We start from the raw sequence: 13025 nt of genomic DNA on the forward strand, positions 1-13025 counted from the left end.
TAGACACTTAACCAACTGAGCCACTCAGGCGCCCCGATTATTTGTATTTTTAATAACAGAAACCAACTTGTCCCTTAAGTTAAAAGACACAAATACAAAGTGTATGCACTATATTAACCTTTCTAAAATCTGAAGAATTGTGAAACCCCCACAAATATATCTGGCCCCAAGATTCTGAGTAAGGAAAACAAAAAGATTTTAAATAAAGGCATAAGGTGTGTATATTTCCTAATGCTTTATTAGGAAAAACTGATTAGTGAGAATTTATATATATATTAATATACATATATTAATATATATATAAAAAAATATATATATATTTTTTAAGGACTGCCAGACTCCAGGTTCCCCACAATTGTTTGTTTTACCAGCTTCAGAAGTACCAAGGGCTCAGTAGGAGTCTCCATCAAACAGCTAATTACAAGAGATGATGGATACTCCTTTTCTTCCACAACCCTAACCTCAGTTAATAACAGATCATTAGGAGCGCGAGTGGCTCAGTCGGTTAAGCATCTGACTTCAGCTCAGGTCATGATCTCTCAGTGCATGAGTTCAAGCCCCACATTGGGCTCTGTACTGACAGCTCAAAGTCTGGAGCATGCTTCAGATTCTGTGCCTCCCTTTCTCTTTGCCCCCCCCCCCCCCCCCCCCACACACACACTCCTTCACTCAAAAATGAATAAATGTTAAAAAAAAATTTTTTTTAAAGAGATCATCAATCCTCAGTTAATAATCCTACTCTACACTAGTAGGATCATTCAGGTAATGATAGCCTATTCTAGTTAACAATAAGCTCCTTAGCAATGGCATGGACAATGTATTTATTTACCACCTTCTACTTAATCTTTGAATCCTTGGATCAATCAATGAATGGCCTGCTTTATCTGCCCCCTTACACAACTGATAATGGATTGCATTATCAGAGACTTACTTACCTAATTCACAAAGTCCCTTGAGTTATCATTATACAGTTTAAAATGGGTGATGATAAAGGATGTATCAGTCAAGATGTTTTCATACACAGGGGCGCCTGAGTGGCTCAGTCAGTTAAGCGTCCAACTATTGGTTTGGGTTCAGGTCATGATCTCACAGTTTGTGGGACTGGGTTCCAAGTCAGGCTCCTTGTTGACAGCACAGAGCCTGCTTGAGATTCTCTTCTCTCCCTCTCTCTCTGCCCCCCTTCCCCTAACTTGTGCTCTGTCTCTCTCTCTCTCTCTCTCTCTCTCAAAATAAACTCTCTTTTGAGAGAGAGAGAGAGAGAGAGAGAGAGCGCGAGCAAGCATGCGAACAAGCAAGGGAGGAACAGACAGAGAAGGAGACAGAGGATCCAAAGCTCGCAGCATAGAGCCTGATGTGGGGCCTGAACTCACAAACTGCAAGATCATGACCTGAGCTGAAGTCAGACGCTTAAGTGACTGAGCCATCCAGGCACCCCTTTGTTTCTTCCTATCTTTGTCCCTTATTCCCATTAGTATCAAAAACAGAACATAAACTATTCTGTGTTTATAACACAGAAGATAGTGAAATTTATTAGACTGAAAATCAAAAATCAAATATATAGGAAAAGATCTGATTGTGACAGTCAAGTTGAAGAAAAACAAAACATTTTTTTAGAATAGAACTGATTACTTGAAAATGTATTACACACCAATCATCTTAAAAGCCAAACTTCATTTATAATCCTCCAGGGAAGTAGTGTGGTTAAAGAAAAGAATTTGAATTAAAAGACAATCTCCGGGGGCGCCTGGGTGGCGCGGTCGGTTAAGCGTCCGACTTCAGCTCAGGTCACGATCTCGCGGTCCGTGAGTTCGAGCCCCGCGTCGGGTTCTGGGCTGATGGCTCGGAGCCTGGAGCCTGTTTCCGATTCTGTGTCTCCCTCTCTCTCTGCCCCTCCCCCGTTCATGCTCTGTCTCTCTCTGTCCCAAAAATAAATAAAAAACGTTGAAAAAAAATTAAAAAAAAAAAAAAAAAAAAAAAAAGACAATCTCCGTAATTATTCAATTCTGTAGATTGGTTTTTCAAATACTCAACTGTTCAAACAATTCAATTCAGTAAATATGCACTGATGGCTTTATTAAGAAGATAATACTAATGTAAGACACAGCAGGAATATAAGCACACCCTTGACTTCACAAAATTTATAATGTGCTAGAAAAGCGACATACATAAACAAGTATTACTGGACAGGACAGAACCTAATCAAGCATAAATAAATGCATGACACACTAAAGACAGTGGATAATCAGTGGAGAAATCAAATGAGAGGATTTCTGCAGCAAGTTAACAGTAAGGAAATTGATTATTTCACATCACAAGTTAGGGTAATTCTAGGTATATTACATGGAGCTCCCAGTTCTACTTCTCTGCACTTTTCTTGCCTCTGCCCTCCTTTCCATAAGGGCATCACTTTCAGTCTAGTAACAAAATGGCTACAGCAGTTCCAGAGGTCAATCCAGATAAAACCATCTTTACGGAGAAGAGGGATCATCTCTTTTCTTCTTTCTCAAAACCAAGAAAACCTCTCCCAGCATCTTCTTAAGACTACTTTCTATGACCAACTGGCCAAAACTAGATCTATTCCTAAAACAACCACTTCCAACAGCAATGACATCTACCATTAACCAAGATTAGAGTGGATGCTGTTAAGTATCATGACCATCATTTTAATGTGAGCTGAATATTTCAAGGACAACAGGCCTTGGAGAAAGGTATAATTTGACAGAGAAATAAAGAAGAAAAATACAATGCCAAAGGAATAGATGTGCCTAACTTAAGAAAAAAGTCTGACTGCAAACATACGTTAAATACAGTTAGGGATGAAGTGTTTTCCTAAAATGCACTGTTGTCATTCTCTGTGATACAAAAATTAACTTACTATTCAACAGTGAGTAAATGGTAAGAACAAAAAAGGAGGAGTGCTTTTTTTATGGAAAGGATATAGTTAATTATCAGTGGGGATAGTCAAACTTACCACTCCTTGTCAATGGAGTCACCCATTCAGCTATCTCTAGGTTGAGAACATTCCATATTACACATACAGATGACTGCAGATTCTATGAATAGCAGTTGGTTCTTGAAGGTTTCTTCTCATTTGGGTTCAGTCAAATGGGTTTCAGTTAAATGTCCACAAACTCACAGTTGGCCCGATCTACAAATGAAAGCATGCAATTAGGAGGCAAAAAGCTATAGGGAGCAATTCCCTCTTCCACCATCTATAAGTAACTGACCTATAAGAAAACGGAATTTAAATACCAGATTCATTAAGCACCATGTTCAAATTAAGCAACTTGCATTTCAAAGGTTGTAATGTACTTATTACAGTTACCACCCTCTTCACATCATATAAATTTATTGTTGTGTTCATAGTATACCAGGTCCAAGTCTTACCATAGATTGCTCACGGGGTAGAATCTAACACATATGTATGGTGGACCAAATAAGGATGACCTACATAGCATGTAGGATATATACATATATAGGATAGCTACCTATAAATCAGAAGACTCAACATGAAAACCAGTATTTCTGACCTCTCTTGGAGGAAAAAAAAAAAAAAAAAAAAAAAAGGTCAGAAGATCCAGCAATGTCGGGCCCACATTCCCACATGGTAACAATCTGTTGGAGCTGATTAGCAGCTAATCCTTCAGATGGGACATAGGCTTTGCAGTTGCCTGCAGATGTCATCACTCTCTTATAATACAACTCAATTATCTGTATGGATCCTGCTGGCCTGGGATGTTGCAAACTCTGCTATATAATCATAAAAGCTCAGAGGGAACATTTATTACTGTCAAAGTGAAGCATGTTTTTCTGCCTTGACAATACAACAGGGACAGCTATATTGGCTTTGGAGTCAGAGGGCCCTAGGTTTGAGTTCTAATTTTGCATACAACTAGTTTGGGACTTCAGGCATATTTTTAACCTAAGATATATGTTATACATATTTATAAAACTCCAATGCACTTAACAGTCAACAAAAGGCCTAAAATCTACCATGTCCAAATTGAAATGATAATCCCAAATTCACGGCTTCCTCAGTCTTCTGCATCTCAGTAAGCTGCAATGTGATTCATGTGCATAACCCTCAAACCTCAAAATCCTTATACACTTTCCTTCATTCTCACAAAACCAGTACCAAGGCACTGGGTTCTCTAAAATACATAATTTGAATGGACTCTTGGAATCCCCTAAAAACAAATAATTCCTCCTTCAGAATCAAATACTTTCCTGAAATTGCCTACAAATTCAACTATTTAAATAATGGTACTTTGAAGTTTCAAGGTTCCATATTATGAGGAATATTAGTATTTCATTTTTAAAAAAATGATGGAGGTACCTGGCTGGCTCAGTCAATAGAACATGCAACTCTTGATCTCAGGGTTGTAAGTTAGAGCCCCACAATGGCTGTGGAGATAGCTTATAAATAAAATCTTTGGGGTGCCTGGGTGGCTCAGCTCGTTGAGTGTCTGACTTCAGCTCAGGTCATGATCTCATGGTTTGTGGGTATGAGCCCTACATCGGGTTCCACACTGACAGTGCAGAGCCTGCTTGGGATTCTCTCTCTCCTTCTCTCTGTGCTCCTCCCCCACTCATGCTTTCTCTTTCTCAAAATAAAAAACTTGAAAACTTTTTAAATAAAATAAAATCTTTTAAAAAATGAAGACAAAATACTGGGGATAATACATACCACTCCTTGCAAGATACTGACCCATTATATTTTGTGAGCTTACACATTTCTTCCAATCTAAAATGACAATGAACTAGGACACTATACTTCATCTGAAGATGAAACTAAGCAACAGATGGTTAGAATTAAAAAATCAACTGTTTCTATAGAACAGCTGTTCAAAGAAATCAGAAAATTAATTTTTGAAAATAATTCTATTTAGTATCACTGGAAAATAGGAAATAATTAGGAATAAATTATCAAATGATGTACAAAGAGGACAAATAGATACAGTACTGTATTCATGAATTCAATGACCTTTACATGTCAATTCTAATTTGAACAAGATTCCATGCACTTCTAATCAAAATCCAAGCAGTGTTAACAGAAATTGACAAGGTGAATCAAAAATTCATATGGAAATGCATATGAACTAGAATGGCCAAAACAACCTCAAAGATCAATTATATTCGAAGATTCGTTATAAAACTGCAAATATCAAGACAGTGTAGTACTGAAGAGAAACAAAAAGATCAATAAAACAAAACTGACAGTCCAGAAATAAAGCTATGTATATACGGTCAACTGATTTTCTGCAGAGGCAGGCCTTTTCAACAGCCTTTTCAACAAATGGAGCCGGAATGAAAGGATACCTACACATTGTACCATATATAAAAATCAACTCAAAATCCATCACAGCTCTAAAGGGAAATTCTAAAACTGTAAACTCCATGAAGAAAACACAGTGAAAATTTTTGTAGTCTTAGGCAGAGATTTCTTAGATAAAACACAAAAGCATGACACATAAAAGACAAAAATGATAAACAGGACTTCAAAATTACTAATTTCTGCTCTCCATAAGATGCTGTTAACAAATGAAGACAAGCCACACAGTGAAACAATATATATATGTAAATCATGTCATCTGAAAATGGACTTGAATCCAGAAAGAATACAGGAATGCTCAAAACTCATTAAGAAAACCCAATTTTAAGAAGGGACAAATGATCTTGACATACTCCTGATCAAGGATAGACACTAGCAAGTAAGGACATGACAATATGCCCTAACATCATTGTTCATTAGGAAAATACAAATGTTGGCAATGATATGGAGCAAATTCAACTCTCATATGCTGTTGATGAGAATGTGAAATGGTAAAACCACTTTAGAATGCAGTTTGGCAGTTTCTTAAAAAATTAAACACACATTTACCATACAACGTAGCAATTCCATTCCTAGTTATTTACCTAATAGAAATCAAAGTCTAGAAGTGCCTGGGCGGCCCAATCAGTTAAGTGTCCGACTCTTGATTTCTGCTCAGGTCATGATTTCACTGTTTACTGAGTTTGAGCCCCACATGGACTCTGCGCTGACAGTGCAGAGCCTGCTAGAGATTCTTCCTCTTTCTCTGCCCCACCCCCACTCACACTCACTCTCAAGATAAACGAACTTTAAAAAAATAAACAAAAAAAACCCAAAAAAGATATGGAAATCTACGTCCACAAAAGACTATTAACAGCACCTTTATTTTTAATACCTGGAAGTGAAAACAACCCAACTATCCTTCAAGAGGTGAATGGAATATACTAAGTAAGCTATAGCCAATCAATGTACTACTATTTGTAACAAAAAGTTAATGAACTATTATGCACTAGTCAACATGGATGAATCTCAAAATAATTATGCTAACAAGCCACACCGGATTGTAGAATTCACACATATATAATTCTAGAATCTCTAGTGATAGGAAAGAGGTTCAGCTGATTGCCTGAGAATAGATAAGAAGGTTGAAAAAAAGAATTTTGGAGGGGACAGGTATTTTCATTATCCTGAGTGTAGTGATAATTTCACAGGTATAAATAGTTCTCAATTTATAAAAACTAAAATATGTGCAGTTAATATTAAATTTAAAACAAATTAATTGCATATTAATAACTGGTAGCAAGACTGATTCATATGAAAGGCAAGACCCTTTCAAGCCATTAACTTTAAAAATTATGGCCACCATCTTTCTTTTTGGAAAATAACTCCATTGAAAAGTACAGTATGTCAATGCTAAAGATCAAAACCATAATTACTAATCAGAAAGAAAGCATATGCCAAAAATAGTTCTCTAGAAAACCCCATATAATTTAGCAGGAGCAAGAAAATTTAGTGGATTTCAAAATTACTCATTCAAATGCAGTCCATAAAGTACCAGTCTTTCATTACATTTTGTAGGAATTACATAAAAAATAATTTTTTTCACTGCCAACCAAAAATATTTTAATGCATTTTATTAGCATTCATCTCATATCACTATTACAATGTAATTCACATGCTGCTTAGAATTAATGAAGAAATAATGAAATCAGATCCATTTTAATTAACTGCTGGCATCACTTGCTGCTTTTGTACCTCATTAAATGGCACCTCCATCCCCATTTGCCTGTTTATACTGAAGACAAAGCAAATTACATTATTTCCTTAGCTGAATTTAGCCATTGAAAAAAATTTTTAAGTTTATTTATTGGGGGGAGGGATGTGCCCACTGGGATGTGAGCAGTGGAAGGGCAGAGACAGAGGGGGAACAGAGAGAATCCCAAGCTGGTTCTGCCCCGCCAGTGCAGGGCCTGATGTGGGGCTTGAACTCACGAACTCTGAGATCATGACCTGAGCCCAAATCAAAAGTGAGACCCTTAAATCAACTGAGCCACCCAGGCACCCCAACCATTTTAGACAATATCAAAAGTGTGTAAGCTCATCTCTTATCCAAAGATACCTCTTCTCCAAATTAACAAGGCTCAGTTCCATCACAATGCTATTTAAAAAAAAAAAAAAAAAAAAGCCTTCATCTTTAGAGAAATGAGTTAATAGGGCTACTTAGAATACTTTTAGGGAAGTCAGAGAGAAGAAGTATACTAGTTCTGAATCAAAACAAATGGCACAACTAGAGTGAATGTTCATCTTTCCAAGTCACTGCTGCCTCAAGGGGAATGTCCTGTCTTGGGACACTTATCATAAGCAGTAAGTATATTAGGATAGTGATGTGAAAGTACCAGATCTAGACCAACTTTATGATACCTGGCAACCCTCGGATCCTAAGAATTTAAAAATAAAATCTATTTTTAAGTGCCCAAATCCACTGCAAAAGTCTCAGGTTTAGGAACACCTGGGTGGCTCAGCTGGTTAAGTGTCCAACTTCAGCTCAGGTCATGATCTTGCAGTTGCTGAGTTGGAGCCCCACTTCAGGCTCTGTGTCCCGCTCTCTCTCTGCCCTCCCTGGCTTGTGCTCACTCACTCTCTCAAAAATAAATAAATGGTTTAGGAAAAAAAAAAAAAAAGCAAGAAGCTAAAGCTCTAAGTCTTACAGTAACATTGTTGCTTAGTTTCCATTTTCCCCCAATGAATAATGGCTTAGATCATCAGGCCTTTACCCTATTAAGTTACTCTGATACTGAAAGAAAAATATGTACTAAGTATATGCCCCATCTCCTTGCTCATTTTATTGTCAAATGCTAATTCCTTTTTTCTTCCCAAAGAAATACAGATCTGGCAAGAACAATAAAGACCTGTAAGAAATCTAGTCAAATTTCCTCATCTTACACATTCAGAAAGGTAAAGAAATTTGCTCTGAATCTCTTAACTAATCAGTATACTGTAATACCTATTAGCACTGCAATAAGTCACTGCCATTTATTTCCTTCCTAAGTACACTGTAAAGAAAGGCATATAACCATTCAATTATACAGTTTAAGTGAAAAGTTATCTGGGCAATAGTATCATAGCCAGAGGTGATACTGTTGAAGACTCAAAACGTTCTGCCTCTTGCTACTATTTGCTGGTGCTAATAACACTGCACATAGTAGGGTTACAGAAATGGATAGAAGTGAGGTTGTATTTGAGAGTACCTGTGAATGAGGCAAAATGTTTAAAGAGGGAGAAAGAATGTATTTCTAACTACCAGAGTTTCAGAACTTCTGGAAAAGGCTGCATATGCCTTAATAAAAAACAGAAAAGGAGGGAGGAGGTAATCAGATGGACTACCAGCGTGAATGCAAAATTGTACAACTTCAGAAACACTAAGGAAACCTACCTATATAGGTATACATACACTTACCAGGCACCAAAACAATTCCACTCCCAAGAGAAATGAAAACAGGTCCACACAAAGAATACGGGCTAGAGGAAGCTGTACAGGATAGCAGTTTAAGAAAACAGGCTCTGGAGTAGAACTGCCAGAATATGAATTCTGACTCTGGCACTTACTAAATATGTTGAGTTTAGGCAGTTACTCACCATGCCTCACTCGAACTATAAAATGGAAATAATTCATAACGCTATTGTCAGGTTTAAATTAGGTTAATACATGTAAAATGGCTAGAATGTAGTCTTAGCACAAAGCCTTCAGAGTTATGGCTATCAGAAGGGAATGGGATTTGATATATGATGTAAGATTACAAGAGTAACTTTCTGAGTAAGTCAGAGGACATTTTAAAATACATATACACACCCACAGCCTCTGCAGTACGGTGTAGTCAAGAGTTTACATGGATTTTGATTATGGGCAATATTAAGTCATTTCATTGTTTCCAAGTCTAACTGCCATGGAGAAATGCAGGCCAAGTTTTCTGCACTTTGGTTTCATCAACTATAAATAAAAACAATGCCACTTACCTCAGAGAGTTATTTTAAGAATGTAGGAAGATGTTCAAAGTGCTTACTTAGTACAATGCTTGGCACATGGTAGCTTAAAGTTGACACTATTTTATTAAAGTATTATTGAAATAAGCACATTTTAACTACAATGACCATTTGTCCTTATTTGCTTATGACAGCACCAGTTTATGCAAGTTTTCACAATGTAATTACAGCCATTCCTCTAACTCGGTATGTCCCAGTTTAAATGAAAAATTTTCTCATTATGTCCTAGTTTAGATGATAAATCATATGGTTGCCCTCATTTATAAATCAAGTACTTTCAAGATTCTCCATCTACTTAGTTCTTTATCTTCTCAAATGTTCTCTTATTTCCTTTTAATGCAATCACCTCTTTGTTCTCCAACTCAACATCTCCATTTTACACACACACACACACACACACACACACACACACACACACACATACACACACACAGTCTCTGGCTCTCACTCTCCTAATCTCTTTATCCAGGTGGTTGGTAACCTCAGTGCTCAAGTCCAGGTTTCTCTGTCACCCCATACTCCTCAGCAATGTCATGTTTCCCAAATCTAATCCTTCTCAAATTCTTACCTGTCCCTTCAGTCTTAATTCCAAGAAAAAAGCCTACTGACCCAAAATACCACCACCACCACCACCACCACCACCACCAATTAACATTTTAGGTCTGTTTAGGGATATCGACATTTTAACAGCTAACTCCTAGAGAGACAATGCCTTAACCCAGAGTAGAGAATCTACTAACATGAATTTTAGACACTGTGAAAGTTGACTAGAGGAGACAATTTTGAGAAATATTTTCTCAAATCAAAACTCCCCAAATCAAAAATTTTGGTGGGTTTCTATTAAATAAATACATCAGAGCGGTCCTGTTTTTTTGTTTTTTGGTTTTTTTTTTTTTTCTGGTTCTCAAATAATCCCGACAGAAACACCACAGGCTTTTAGCTCAAATATAAAGTAACAGTTCTTTAAGGGTTTTGGCCCGTGCCTTCTTTTCACTCTACAAATGCTCCCCTGAATTATGTTGGATCACTGCCCTGAGGTAAGTTATTATATGCATATTGATGACAGCCAAATCCACTTTCCCAGCAGAGCTCTATCTAAAGCACAAAGTTCTCAAGCAGAGATGCCTTTCAGCTCAACCTCCTATAACCAAATGCATACAGTATACCTCCACCTGGATGTGCTACCTGTCTCAAGCTTAACTGAACTCCAATTCTTCCACGACACTCCTCTACTCCAATCCCACTCAAATAACTTTCATTAAATTCTCTCACCCACCCAGTTCCCCAAACCAAATCCTTGACTCCTACCTTTCCATCTCTTCCCCCGACAGTCAAACAACAATGGAATTCTCTAAACTATTTTTCCAATCTGTTTCTTCTTACTCCAAGAGTCACTAGTGAAGGTCTGAGCACCACCATCATATCTAAAAAATACTATTATATCTGTTTACTGATCTCTTGGCACATCTCAGCCCTCTAATTCACTGCCATTTGGGGTAGAATGATCCTTCTAAAATGAATGGCTGGTGCCATTTATTATTTTTTTTATTAAACTCTGCTTATCTGTTAATGACTAATATCCTCAGGAACATCTCCATTAATAAAATTTCTAAGGGCCTTTTTGATGTGGTCCCAGTTTTCCCTTCAACATCATTTACTACCTTTTCCACTCAATGCCCTATAATTGTGCCATCCAACCATTCTCAACTTCATTCTGTTCCACAAAATACCAGGTTCTACCTGTCATGGCTATAGGGCATCACACATCAACTTTGCCTGGCATACTCTTCAGAACTTTATATGGCCATCATTTCCTTCAGGAAACTTTTTCCAAACCTCTCATCTATTTTAGGTGCTCTTCAAAAGTATCAGGCACCTTCCATTTAAGGCACTTATATTAAAGAGGTTATCAATCCTGCTTGTACCTCCAAACCATGAAAGGAACTTAGGGCTAGAATTTCATATTCAAAAGTTCAGGAATATGGCCTCTTATTTTAGATACCATATCTTAAGAGACATTAATAGGCCAGAAATATCCAGAAAAAGAAAAACAAAGCCAGAGGTATCAGAATCCCAGATTTTAAGATACACCACAACACTATAGTAATCAAAATAGTATGGTATTAACATGAACACTGACACATAGATGAGTGGACCAGAATGGAGAGCCCAGAAATAAACCTACCTTATATGCTCAATTAATCTATGACAGAGGCACCTGGCTGGCTCAGTTGTTTAAGGGTCTAACTCTTGGTTTTGGCTCAAGTCATTATCGCACAGTTCATAAGATAGAGCCCCATGTCGGGCTCTGCACTAACAGTGCAGAGCCTGCTTGGGATTCTCTCTCCCTCTCTCTCTGCCCCTCCCATACTTGCACTCTCCCTGTCTCTCTCAAAATAAATAAACTTAAAAAAAATCTGTGACAAAGGAAGCAAGAGTATACAATGGGGAAAAGATGGCCTCTTTAATAAATGGGGCTGGGAAAACCTGACAGCTACGTGTCAGAAAATGGAACTAGACCACTTTCTCACACCATACACAAAAATAAACTCAAAATGCATTGAAGACCTAAATGTGAGACCTGAAGCCATAAAAATTCTAAAAGAGAACAGAAGCAGTAATCTCTCTAACATCAGCCACATTTTTCTAGATAGGTCTCCTGAGGCAATGGAAACAAAAGCAAAAATAAACTACTGGGACTACATCAAAATACAAAGGCTTTGCACAGTGAAGGAAATCATCAACAAAACAAAAAGACAACCTACTGAATGTGAGAAGATATTTGCAAATGATATATTCACTGAAGGGTTAATATCCAAAAGACATGAACAATTTCTACAACTCAACACCAAAAAGCAAACAATCTAATTAAAAAAATTGACAGAGGAGGGGCACCTGGGTGGCTCAGTCGGGTAAGCTTCTGACTTCGGCTCAGGTAATGATCTCACAGTTCTTGGGTTCAAGCGCCATGTCAGGCTCTGTGCTGACAGCTCAGAGCCTGGAGCCTGCTTCAGATCCTCATCTCCCTCTTTCTCTCTGCCCCTCTCCCACTAATGCTCTATCTCTGAAAAATAAACGTAAAAAATTTTTTTCTTAAATGGACAGAGGACCTGAAAACAAATTTTTCCAAAAAAAGACATACAAATGGCCCACAGACACATGAAAGGATGCTCAAAATCAGTCATCATCAGGGAAATGCAAATCAAAACCACTATGAGATATCATCTTACACCTGCAAGAATGCCTACTTGAAAAACATAAGAAGTGTTTGGCAAGGATGTGGAGAAAAAGGAACCCTCAGGGGCACCTGCGTGGCTCAGCAGGTTGAGCATCTGACTCTTGGTTTCAACTCATGTCTCATGGTTTCATGTATTCAAGCCCCATATCGGGCTCTGTGCTGGCAGCATGCAGCCTGCTTGGGACTCTCTGCCCCTTCCCCACTCACATTGTCTCGGTCTCTCTCAAAAATAAATAAATTAATTAATTAATTTAAAAACAAAAAAAGGAACCCTCATGCACTGTAGGTGGGAATGTAAACTGGTATGACCACTGTGGAAAACAATATGAATGTTCCTCAGAAAATTAAAAAAAGAAATACCATATGATCCAGTAATTCCACTACTGGGTATTTGCTGGAAGAAAACAGAAACACAAATTCATAAAAGTTTTATGG

General features: G+C 37.6%; 1 protein-coding gene across 6 annotated transcripts in view; it reads right to left on the reverse strand.

Moving 5' to 3' along the window:
• Positions 1-13025, reverse strand: part of CDC42SE2 (CDC42 small effector 2) — a 200115-nt gene that overhangs the window by 79739 nt on the left and 107351 nt on the right. For 5 of the 6 annotated variants that reach the window (XM_053907514.1, XM_019422103.2, XM_053907516.1 and 2 more), the window contains exon 2: positions 2972-3148. The exons of the other annotated variant lie outside the window; for it this stretch is intronic. The gene's annotated coding sequence lies outside the window, so the exon portion shown is untranslated. The remainder of the gene's footprint in view (positions 1-2971; positions 3149-13025) is intronic. 6 annotated transcript variants of the gene reach the window in all.

This window comes from Panthera pardus, unplaced genomic scaffold (genome assembly GCF_024362965.1).
Source record: "Panthera pardus isolate Hobbes unplaced genomic scaffold, ASM2436296v1 HiC_scaffold_2, whole genome shotgun sequence".
NCBI classification, from domain to species: domain Eukaryota; kingdom Metazoa; phylum Chordata; class Mammalia; order Carnivora; family Felidae; genus Panthera; species Panthera pardus.